Below are 12855 nucleotides of genomic sequence, written 5' to 3' on the forward strand. Positions count from 1 at the left end.
GTGGAGCAGGTGACCTCTAGACTCTGACATCTGGCAACCAGAAGGACATGGGGAGTGACTGTGATCATTCACTCACAAGTGTCTTCTTTTCTAATGGGTGAATTTGGCTTTTAAACCCCACGCCCATTTCGCCTGATGAAAGTCAGGCAAGAAAGGGAAAGTGAATGTTAGAAACCACTGAAGAACAGAACGTCAAGCAAATACAGCCGTCGCCTCAGTCGAAGGAGGCTCAGAACCCCAGTTACTCGGGAGGCTGAGGCAGGAGGATCGCTTGAGCTCAGAGTTCAAGACCAGCCTGGGCAACGTAGTGAGACCCTGTCTCAAAAGAGAGGGAGGGAGGGAGGGAGGGAGGGACTCAGTTAGCTGGGAGAAAGTGTTTCCTGTAAATGCCTCCAAGGCTGGAAAGCACAGGCAAGCCCATGATGGCTGGTGAGACTCACTGGACTGAATCATTTCCAAGCCCCGCTCCGCACTCTGAGGCCATTTCTCAGTTTCCTCTCACCCCAGGCTGTGAAGATCTTTTATTAAAATTCAGACCGCATTCATGGATGACTTCCCACACACAGTGATCACTTCAGCCTCTAATGGCCACAGCCTGAAGATGGGCAGTGTCACTGCCATCCCCACTTCACACACAGGAGGGACTCCAGGTTTGACTGGCACACCCACAAGGCCACGGTTTTCTGACTGGATCATGGGATCTTTCCACCCTGTCACGACTAGTCAGCTGCCCGGTGCTGTAACAAAATACCTGAGCTAGTTAACTTACAGAGAAAAAGGTTACTTCACTCACATGTTTAGAGGTTCGGTCCATGATCAATGGGCCCCTTGGAGCCTGGGTGAGCAGCACATCATGACGATTGTCCCCCATGGCTCCGTGGTCTCTGGGCCTGGTTTCTGGGTCACCTCTGAAAAGCCAGCTCTGGTCCTCACTGAACAGTCACAGAGCTGTCACCCCCTCCACTGCCTGTCCCTCTACAGAGCAGCCTGCTGTGACCGCTGGCCCACAAGACTCCCCTCAGTGGACAGGAGTCTGCGTCACCGCTCTCCAGGGAGCCGCTCAGCCTCTCCCTGTGCCTGCTCACTCGTCCTCGTCAGCTTCTGGGCCACCCTGCCCTCCTCAGGGAATCCAGTGCTGCACGCGGGGTCTGGAATGTCCCCCAGAGGCCTGTGCGTTGGAGGCTGGTCCCCAGCCTGTGGCTGTGAGGGAGGGGGTGAAGTTTTAGGAGGTGCGGCCTCACAGGAGGAAGTTAGGACATGGGGCGTGCCCTCAAAGGAGCCATCGGGACCCTGGCCCTTCTGTCCTTGCCTCCTGCCTATGAGGTGGACAGGCCTCGTCCACCACACCCTCCTCACCAAGATGTGCCAGGCTCAAAAAAAAAAAAACAGGACCCCACAGCCTGGGGCTGAGACTTCTGAAGCCATGGGCCTAACTCCACCTTTCTTCCCGTAGTGGATTCTCTCAGGCATTTTGTCACAGTCTCGACAGGATGACTGACCCAGCCAGTTCTTCACGCTCCGTGAGGCCCACTCTCACGGAGTAGGGCTGACCTGCGTCTCCAACAGGACACCACCATCGTGACCATGTGTGACCATGTGTGACTTCCAGGACTAGCCCATAAAGGACATGGAGTCTTCCACCTGCTCTCTCTAGGATTTCTTCCTCTGCCTTTGGGGAAGTCCAGCTGTCTGGCCACGAGGAGGCTCCGGCAGCCCTGTGGGGAGGTCCCCGGGGAGAGGAAGACATCTCCTGCTGACACCCAGCACTGAACCACCCGGCGTGTGAAGAACAGCTTCAGACATGGACCCTCCAGCCCCAGCTGGGCCTTCAGACAAGACCACAGCCCCAACCACCCAACCAAAAGCTCCCAAATCCCTGGCCCACAACGACGGTGAGAGGCCGAAAAGCTTATTGTTTATGATTCTAATTATTAGAGTCGTTTATTTTGCACTAACAGCTGAGGAATTCTGGCTACCAAGAGGATGGCTACCACACACAGACCTACACACACACGTACGTTGTTGTCACTGGATTGTACAGACCCATATGGACCATTGAAGGGGACCCTCCTCTGAGCTGGTTCATCGCCCCCCATGCTCCTCCCACCTGGAGGCCCCACATGGACGCTGAGTCCCTCCAACCCAACGGGCGATGGCAGAAGAGGCCGTGAGGACATCACACCCACATCTCAACCCTCTGGACCGGAAGTGACACTCATCCATCCACTCACATCCCAGCAGGAGATCTAGTCACGTGGCTCTTCTTAGCTGGAAGGATGTGGGTGCTGAGGAGGACGGTCCTGGCGGGAGCCAATTCCCTGCAGTAACTCCATCCTGTAGAAGCCCTGGTGCTCAGCCGCCTGTCTTTGCCTTTTTAGGCCATGTGGAGAAGGTCCAGGTGTCCATACTGGAGGGTCCCCTCTGCCACTGCGGGCATGAGACCCAGGACCTCAGTCTGCCAGCTCACGGGGATCTGGGCGTGGCCAACAAGCTCCTGAGGGAGGAGGCAGGTTCCTCCTGTCGAGCCTCGGATGAGCCTGCAGCCCACCAACACCTCGTCAGTGAAGGGCCCTGACACACTGCATTCAGACCCCCGGCCCACAGACACTGTGGGCTCTTTCAAGCTGCTAGATCTGCAGTAACACTGCTGGTGGCAACAGATGACTGGTACAGGTGCTCCTCGACTTAGGAGCATTGTTAGTTAAAATGGCATCAGATGCACCAAACATGGCAGCTTGGCAGCCCAGCAGCCTGCAGAGCGTGAGGTGTTCACCCCGTGGTCCCTTGGCTGACTGGGAGCTGCGGCTTGCCACTGCTGCCAGCATCACGAGACGGGTCGTGTTTTCACCAGCCTGGAAAAAGACCCGAATGCAAAACCGGTATATGATTCCTACTGAATGCATATGGGTTTCACCCCATTGTAAAGTCAAAGAACTGTAAGTTGAACCATTGTGAGTTTGAATTAGTCAGCTTTCCGTGACTGTAATAAATGCCTGGGATGAACCGGCTTAAAAGACAAAAGGTTGATTTTGGTTCGCAGTTTCAGAGGCTTCAATCCTGGGTTGCTTGGCCCTGTGGCTTTGGGCCTGGGGCAGCCCAGTACATCATGGCGGGAGCATGAGGCAGAGAAGGTCTGTTCCCCTCGTGGCACCAGGAAGCAAAGAAAGACAGGGAGGGGCAGGGGTCCTAATGGCCTCTACAAGCACATGTCCTCCTACCATGGTGCACCTTGAGTCAAGAGCCCTTAAATACAGGTGGAGGTTCTGGAAAATAAGGGATTGGTGGAAGATTTCCTCCAAGATTTCTCTCCAAAGTTGAGAGTTGCGGTTTTCCCCCAGGCTCCCAGGAGGCTCCAATCCATATCCCTAGAATTTGCAGGGAGTATAAAAGCCCTCAACTGCCTTCTGATTTGTTTCCTTTTTATGTTCTCTCTGGAGGGATGATCTGAGTGGAAGAAAACAAAATCATCAGGTCAAAGTTTATTGGAAATTGAAGTAGTACCTCCATACAGATAAATTCAAGGAATGGTGGGGAGGGCTTTGGAAGAGGACCACTCCCCTTTCTCTTCTCGGTTAAACCTTCCAGATGTTACTAGAGTGAAGTCAGCCGGTCCCCAGAGACATCCAAACACAAGCCAAACCAGTAGAGCAGGAAGCGGGATCCCGCACCAGGGCAGACTTGGGGAAGAGGTCCAGTGTCTGCCAGCCCTGCGCTGCCGGCCAGCTCCACGGCTCAGGAGCTGCCACAGACCCCCCCCCCACGCCCTCCCTCCTCTCTCCCACCAATAGGAAGTCACATCCAGCTGAGGCTGGATGACATGCGGCCACTTCCACTCTTGTCCTGCCGTCTCCTTGGAAATGACAGACAATGAACCATTAAGGAGAGTCTGTGGGTCCATAGACAGGCGGGAGCCTGAGTCACGGGAAGAATCACAGAGTCTCAGGCCGGGGCTGGAGCCTCCCAAACTAGCCCACACAGCTAAGTCTTCCAGGGCCCATGCTCACGCCTCGGCTCTGAGGTCACCACCCCACAAGACCAGGGAGCTGCGAGATCTGAGGCTCTCCAACACCCAGCCGCCGGGGACCTCAGAGGTGGCTTCACCTGAGCCCCCCAAGCGACCACCCTGTGCTTCCCGGCTCGTTCCCAACACCCCGGCTCCGGTCTCTGCACATCTCTCTGCTCTCCCGTCCTCTGCCTGGCTCAGTCGCTGAGGCTGGCTTTGACCTCGCCATCCTCCTGCCTCAGCCTCCAGAGCCGCTGGGATGACAGGCGGGGCCGCTGCTCCTGGCTGGGCTTCGGGCTTTTTGCTGATGGGAAACAAACAGCTCGACTCGTCATTTCGTCCTTATGTTAGGCCCACAGTAGCCCCGCGGAGCCATCAGCCATCGAGGGCCCTGGAGGAGGCCCACCCGTGAGGCCCCTGCATCCCCAGCGCACGTTCCCACGGGCTGAGGCCAGAGGCTGGATCCTGCCCGATGTCCCGTTCTGCTCCTTCCAGTCGCTCCTGGCGCCCCGCAGACCTCAGTGAACCCCAATGGCCTGCAGTCCAGAGGAGGCCCCCTCGCCTTCCCCTGGGAGAGCCCGGCCCTGCGCGAGTCCTGCCGGTGAGGCTGGTGGGCGCTCAGGAGGCTGCGGCTGACCTCAAGGCCGGGCGAGGGCCAGGGCCAGGCCACGAGGGCTCCACTCACAGGCCCCGCCCAGGAGGAGGCCTGGACCTGCCCAGAGGGCGGGGACACTTGGTGACCCGGCCAGTCCTGTGTGTCTGCTTCCTCTCTCCCTTTCTTTCTCTTTCTGCCCACCTCCGTCTCTGCTCTCTGTCTCTCTCCTGCCCTCCCTCCCTCGGGTCCTCTCAGCAGCCACACTTCCTGCGGGGACCTCCCCGGCGAGTGTGACAGAGGAGCAGGCCCCGCCGTGTGGCACCCGGGTTCAGGGGAAGAGGGCACAGAGGACGGTCAAAGAACTTGAAGATACATCGACTTTATTTATTTGTATTCATTTATTTTTTGAGTTGTCGGTGGACACATTACCTTTGTTTTTTGTTTATTTACTTTGACGTGGTGCTGAGGACGCAACCCAGGGCCTCGAGGGTGCTAGGCAAGCGCTCCACCCTGAGCCACAGCCCGGCCCCTTAACTTTGTTCTATCTATTTATTTATTTTTGAAGGGGGTGCTGGGTATTTCAAGACCACACCGCTGCCCACCCTCCTAGCTGTCCCAGGGAGTTATGGGGTTTCCAAAAGGAGGCATCCTCTCAAGAACCCCTAAAGTTGAATGTCCCCAGAATCCCCCTGGTCTTGACTGGCACCAGGTGGGAGCCTCAGGCCTGGACACAGTGCAACCCAACAGAGGAGAGCAAGCTGCTGCACCCCATCCTCCCTACCCCACACCCCGCCTGCACCCTGCAGAGCCCGGCGGAGGTAGGGGGTCTGGCTGGCTGGGGGACCCGGCCTCCTGCAGAGGCAATCTCCAGCCAGCCTCCTCTGCCTGTTAACAGACAAGCTCTTCAGGAAAAGAAATGAGAACCACATGGATTTAGGTCGATCAAAAAGGAATAAATGTATCTGTATAAAGTAACATTTCCTCGGGCTGAAATTTTGTAAAAATATTTCCAAAAGACTGGCTTGGGTGGCAAATATGAGAAACCTCATCTAGAAGGGTTTAACAATAATAAAAATCAGTGGTATCGAAAAAGTGATCTGGACACGGAGTGTCAGAGCTGTGCCATAGCTCAATGCCATCAAGCTAGGCCTGTCCCACCCGTCAATCACACTTTTAGCACAATGTCTTTTCATCTTCATGCTTGTCACCTCCTAGTTACAAAATACTATCCGAGCTCCAGGCATCACACCAGCATCCCAAGCTGGAAGGAAGCAGCAGCAGGGAACCTAAGGATCTGACTTTTTTTTCCCCCTCTTTTTGGGCAGAGCAGTGTTCCATGCCATCCCCTAGAACAATTATTGGCATAGGAAAGGGGATTGCCACGGCAAACCAAATGGACTATGGGGACCCTGCGTTCTCTGAGATCAAGGGTTCTGGGCTTGCAACTTGAATGCAAAGTTGCAACTGAGTTTTGTTGCTTCAAGGGCTCTGGAGCTGATCAGCGTGGTCATTTGCTGAGTTCATGAGTTTCAGAAGCATTGACTCTCTTTGCACCTTGAGGAGAACGTCACAGCACACCTGAACTCCGAGATCTGTCCTCGTCCCTGGGTGACCACCCTGAAGCCGTGCTGGCCTCCGCTCGCATTTTGTGAGCTTCTTGCGCAGCCCTGCAGGGTGTCCCTCGAGGCTGCCCCACGGGACACGGATCGGCTAGGAAGGGCCTGCACAGCGCAGCACCTGGCCGCACCAGCACAAGCTGGGCACGTGGCCTCTCTCTGCAGCCGAGCCAGGCACCCGCCTGAAGCCTCCACAGTTTTTCCCCAGGGGCAAGACGCAGGGTTCTCACAGGTGTCTGTCTGCTCCAAAGAGGAAGTGACTCTGCCGAAGCAAAGTCAAACCACTTCCTGCCACCCAAGGCCCTGCCACCCACCAGGGCGTGAGGTCACCTGCAGGCGAGTCTGTTTCGGAAAACCTGAGCCCACGCCCAGCCTGGCTTGCTTGTAGCTGACTTTAAAAATCACTCACTCTGAGCCACCACTGGTGGGTCCCCCGCTGGCTCGGCTGCAGAGACACCTCCGACCTGTGGTTATGATGATAGCTGTTGCCTAGGTTACCTCTCGGGGACTCAAAGGCCACTTTCACTGAAACCACTGGCTTCCCTAGGCCTACACAGAGGACCAGAAACTACAGCCTGAGTCATGCTAAAGCCATCATTTTCCAAATAGCGTTTATCATGTGCCTAGGCCACTGATAGCTTCAACTCCAGTCCCCTTCACCAGCATCTTAAGTCACCCTGCTGCTGTCCCCCGTAAACATCCCCAAACCCTGTCCTCACGGGGGCAGACCTGAGCCTTGGGTCTCCCACCCCCGTGCTTGCCCACCTGGTGAGTAAACTCTTGTTCTTTTATAAAACTCGTTTTGGTGACAGCACGCCGTGCGCTGGGCACCACAGTCCTGTCTGGGTAACGCTCCCGCCCTTGTCCTGTTAGGGTCACACTTCTGTGTGGAGGCACCACCTTGGACCACAGGAGACTCTGAAGCTGCAGGGGACGTCCTGATCCTAATCTTGAGCCAGAAGCCCCCAACTAAGCCACTTAAGTTCTCTACACACTAAAACTAAAAAATAATAACTGTTCCTTGTTTAAGTCACTAAAGAAAAAAAATGTCATGATTCTGGCTGCTCCCCCCTCTCTCTGACCTCTTTGACCCCAGGATATGGTCCCTTAGCAGACTACCGAGTGCTCCATGTGTATGAGACACTGATTCCGCACAGCACAGGACGCAGACGGAGATGACAAAGGTCTGCCTGTCACCTGCGACCTCTCTTGCCCTCCCGGGTCCCAGCAGCATGGGCTTAGAGCTCACTCTCTGAAAATGTGGTGGCCCAGATCTTGCTTTGCTCTTCTCACCCCCAGCAGTCACAATCTGGGGACATCATCCTGCTAAAATTTTTTGACATGTTAGCATCATGTCTGAAATTCCTATTTTTTTTTTAAATGATTTCTATCTTTTTATGGATATTCTCTGTTTGGTGAGATATTCTCTATTTGTTTTGAAGCATTTTAAATAACTGACATACAGCCTGTGTATGTCAGCCTTCCTCGGGGACAGTTTCCCCTGGTTATGGGTCATCCTTTCTTGTTATCTTGTGTATTTCTTATGTTTTGTTTTGTTTTGTTGTTGAAAACTGGCATGTGAATAACATCACACGACAGCTCCAGAGAACAGATTCTCCCCAAGGGTTTGTTGTAGTTATTTGTTTGGAGACTTTTCTGAATTAATTCGGTGACCTTGGAGGACCAAGTGACCCCACCTGGCTGGCCATTAATGTTGGCTGCCAACCAGAAGCTCAGTGGACGGTGGAGTGTCCCCATCCTGCAGAATTAATGATCAACTAATTAATTACTCTTTGATGGCTGTGGCCACTGAAATCTCTGCTCTGTGAACACAGCCGTCAGGAACTCAGTCGCTTACCAGTCGCTCAGAGATTTCCTTGAACACGGGGGCGATGGCTAATTTTTTTATGTGTCCACTTGCCTGGGCTAAGAGGTGCCCAGAGGACTGGGGAAACATGATCTGGGGTGTGTCTGTGAGGGTGTTTCCAGAAGAGATGAGCTTTGGGATTGGTCGACTGAGGAAAGATCTGCCCACGCCAGCTCAGGTGGGCATCCTCCAATCTGTTTAGGACCCAAATCGGACAAAAAAATGGAGGAGGGTGGATCCACTTAGCACTTGAACTGAGAAGTCTCTCTTCTCCGGCCCTGAACACCAGCACCCCCCATTCCTGGGGATTTGGACTTGGGCTTGGACCACACCCTTGGTTCCCCTGGTTCTCAGGCTTTGGATTTGGACTGGATTATAGCACAAGTGGGTTTCCCAGCTTATAGGTGGCACGTCACGTCACTTTGCAGCCTCCCTCAATGACAGATCCCTCTCTGTATTTCTATTTGGCTATTGATTCTGTTTTCTGGAGAATCTTGATGCAGCCTGAGGCCAATGGCCTTCCTGTCTGCGGGCACCTTTGGGCCTTCTCACGCGGTCCGCCTGGCAGGGTCAGCTCTGCCTTAGCCTTCACTTCCTGCTGACCCAGGAAGGTTGGCCAGAGGTGACAGCCCAGGGCCTTCTTAACTCTTCCCTGAGCCTGTGCTCGGTCTTATGGATGCACGATAACTTGCCCCGAGCTGCTGGCTTAAAACGCCACCGTTGTATCTCATTACGCTTCGCAGTTTTACAGACGGGGACCTTGGACAGGACTCCACTGGGGGAGTCCCTGCATGAGTCTCTCAGGCGGTGACAGATGTCAGCTGGGGTCATCGGAAGGCTCAGCTGAGCTGGCCAGCCAAGTGAGCCCACCCGGCTGTCCATTCATGCTGGCTGCCATCCAGAAGCTGGGTGGACTGCGGAGTGTCCCCACCCCACGCAGCTGGGGCGTTCCACAGCACAGTGGCCTCAGATTGCAGGCTTCGTGCTTGACAACTTGGAAGCCAAGGCTGGGGCTTCCGCAGCAAGCCCAGAGGGAGCTGTTGGCTTCTGGGACCTGGCCCTGACTTTGGACAGGACTGCTAGTAGTCACAAGCCTGGCTTATCCCAGAATGGGGACCCGGACTCCCTTCTTTGTGTCATTTGTTTTCTTAGAATTCTCTTCCCTTTAAGTATTTTTTTCCAGAGGCTAGCACAAAGGTTTCGCCTGATACCCCCAGTCAGGAACACAGGTGGTGCTCAATTAATGCATACAGGAGGCCCAAATGCCTATGTTTCCAGAAACTGTGTTGTGGTGTGACTTCCTGTGTACCCATGGTGATTCACGGAGGTCTTTCTGAAGCCAAGCCTAAATAACAGTCCTTGGATGACTTATTTGCCCTCTCTGAGGGTCCCCTGGCCCACAGATAGGATTCTGAGGGTGGTCTCTGTGTGCCTTGACCTGTTTTCTGTTGCTTTAACAAAATACCTGAGGCTCAATACTTTATATTAAAAAAAAAAAACTGTTTGTTCAACTCACAGTTCTGGAGGACCAAGAAAACGGCACTGGCACCTGCTCAGTTCTGGGGGTGGCCTCTGGCTCCGTCACAGGAAGTGGTGGATGGCTTCATGGTGGGGACATGTGTGAAAGGAGGAGATCACACAGCCAGACAGGAAGGGATTCAGGGCTAGCTCTTTATACGCACCTCTCAAGAGAGAAAGCCAACAGGGCCCCAGGAGAAGTACCTTCGTGCCTTCCGAGAGCGGCACCACCAACGACCTAGTCACTCCCAGGAGGCCCCACCTGTTAAAGGTTCCACCCATTGAACACGGCCACACGGGGCCACTTGGCCTTGCCTTCCCAGGACTGGTGAAGGGAACACGCCCATTTCCCACCCAAGTGCCCGTCCCAGCCCCGTTTCCCTGCTCCCTGAGGCCCCAGTCCCCGTGGAGGCCAATTACTTCCTAAACTGGACCCCAGGAAGGTTTCACTTGGGCCAGGACCTCTCCTGTCACCCACCCCTGGCTGATCAACTTCCCTTCTCTCAGCCTCTTTAATTTGAGCTTCACCATCACTTTCTGAGGGTCTAGCATTTTATCACAGCATGCATGCAAAGATCAATCCCCTTCTGGTCAGAAACAGGCAGCATTGCTTGCCACTGAGGGCAAAAAGCCCAGCCTATGGTTAGACAATCGTCAGGCGTCAATGCACGGATGAGCCTATTTTCTGATGCTGCAACAAAATTCCTGAGGCTAGGTAATGTATAAAGAAATGAGGTTTACTTACCACCTGATTTTGAAAGTCCAAGATCAGGCAGCTCCATCTGCTTGGGCTCTGGTGAGGGCTTTCTCACTACATCACATCACGGTGAATGACGTCTTGGAGGGAGAGGTCCTACGGTGAAACAGGAAACCAGAGGCATTTGGGGGTCAGATACTTGTTCTCAAGGGAACTAGCAAGGACCTCAAGAGGTCAACATTAATCCTTCCCAAGGGCAGCCCTCCAATGACCTAATCACTTCCCGCCAGGCCCACCGGCTGGCCCCTCCACTTCTCACATGACCACTGGGAACCAAACCTCCAACACATGAATCCTCGGATGACAAACCTCATCTCAGCTCCAGAGGGTGACATCTCAGGTTTAGAAGGTACACCCCTCCTCCCATTCTCCAAGCCTGTGGCGGGGCAATATTCTGCATGTCCTGCCCGGCCCTTCCCGGCCCAGGGACCTGCCACAGGCCGTAGGGCTGATGGCCCCTAGTGGCCCTCCGCAAACCTTCAGCATCTCGAGGACTATCTGTTACTATGGCAATGCATCCACAGTCACTTATGGGTGACAGGTGCTCAGAGGCCACCAAGAGCAGTCCTGAGAGGTGCAGGGACAAAGGCAGGCTGCAGGCCCCGGCCCTCAGCTCCTGGAGATGGCCTGCCCTTGCTCGGTCTGAGGTTGGCATGCACGTGTGTTCTTGCTTAGGGCGGGGGACGGCTGCGCTGGGAAAGGCTTGAAAACACAACCAGACAACTAGCTCTGGTCCTACTGGGCTGCCTTGCCAGGGTTCCCAAAATAGTGGGGCCAACTGGCTGTGGGATAAAACCTCCAGACCTATGAACCAAAACCTACCTCTCCTCTATTTAAATAGATTTTCTCAGGTATGTTGTTACAGCAACGGAAAACTGAATAAAACAACCTCCATCATCCTCCTTCTCATATTCTGCCACCACTCCTGTTCAAAGAGAGAAAGAAAGCACAGGTCGATCATCCCTAATCCAAAACTCCAGAACCGAAAACTTTTGGAGTGCATCATGATATCACAAATGGGAAATTCCATGCCACGAATCTTTGTTTCATGTGCAAGATCATTTAAAATGGGATCTAAAATTGCCTTCAGGCTATGAATCTAAGGTATGTATGAATTACGAATGAATGGACTTTGTGTTTAGACTTGGGATCCAGTCCTAATATGTCTCATTTATATTTGCAATTAAAAAAAAAAAAATCCGAAATCGGAAGCTCTTTATTTTAGATAAGGGATATTCAGCTTGTAGTGAGACTAAGTATACACTTAGTGCACTTGGGAACTGAGCTTCTCACAGTGGAATATCAGGCATCAGGGCAGGGCGGGGACCTTCCTGGAACCCCAAGATTCGCTGCCCCACCACTGAAACCAATGGCTACTTCATGGGCCCAGGGGATGCTGGGCTGTCTGGGTGGAACAGCCCCTGGCAGCCTCCTGCCAATGTGTCTCAGCCCAACTCGGTGCCGAGGGAAGGAGGGGATTAAGAGAAAAATCTTCTTCCAAACAGGAGATTTTTGTATCATCATACAAGCAAGTGTAAGTCATAAGCAGCAGCAACAAACCTCCCTTGAGCCTGGGCCTGTGCTGGTCAGCTTTCTGTTGCTATGACAAAACACTAGAGAGAAAGAACATAAAAGGAGGAAAGGTTTGTTTGGTCTCACGGTTTCAGAGGTTTTATTTGGGCCTATGGCAGGAAAAGTACATCATGGCAGGAGCTCATGGTGGCTGGAAAGCCAGGAGGAGGGACGAAGATCCCAATATCCCCTTCAAGAGCACACCCCCAGGAATCTAACTTTCTCTCATGAGGCTCCACCTCCCAGAAGGGCCTCCGACTGGCAGCCAAGCTCTCATGAGACTTCATAACCGTTCACAGGACTCGGAGACACCCCAGATCCAAACCCTAACAGAGCCCTCATTCCTTCAGCTGTATGTGAGCAGCACAAGCCCTGGGACGTGTGGCAGGAAGGGGCAGAGAGGAAAGAGGGCCATGGTCCTACTATGGGCTGGACGCAGTTTCCCATAATTAAATAAAAGCCAGAGCGGGTCATTCACCGTGGAGAGGAGGGTGGTGTCACATGTCCACGGACGAATCTGTTTCCCACTGTGAAAGTGAAAGCACAGCTTCCTCGAGTGGCATTCACAAGGGAGAAACAATACCCCACGTCGTGGCATCGAGGTCTGCTGGCCTCTATCCCTGGCCTCCAGGTCTGAAGCCAGAGGACAAGTGGAAAAGGCATCCCAGGAGGGACCCGTGAGCCATTCCTCCCACAAAGGAGACCATCCTTCGTCTCTCCTGGAAAACACATTGAGAGCCAGGGCTTCTGTCCTCTGACCTGGCTTTGATCCCAAGCAGCTCCTTCCTGGACCTGCTATCGGGAACAGAGATGCACGATAAAAAAATACCACTTGGGTAGGAGGGATAAGTTCCAGCGTCCTGTTAGACAGTGGGGCATATTATCAACAGTTCACGTCCTACATTTCTATTGAGTTAGAGGAGAGGA

The sequence above is a fragment of the Marmota monax genome, unplaced genomic scaffold, assembly GCF_021218885.2.
Source record: "Marmota monax isolate L192 unplaced genomic scaffold, Marmota_monax_Labrador192_F-V1.1 WCK01_AAM20220418_F8-fsc00217, whole genome shotgun sequence".
NCBI classification, from domain to species: Eukaryota; Metazoa; Chordata; class Mammalia; order Rodentia; family Sciuridae; genus Marmota; species Marmota monax.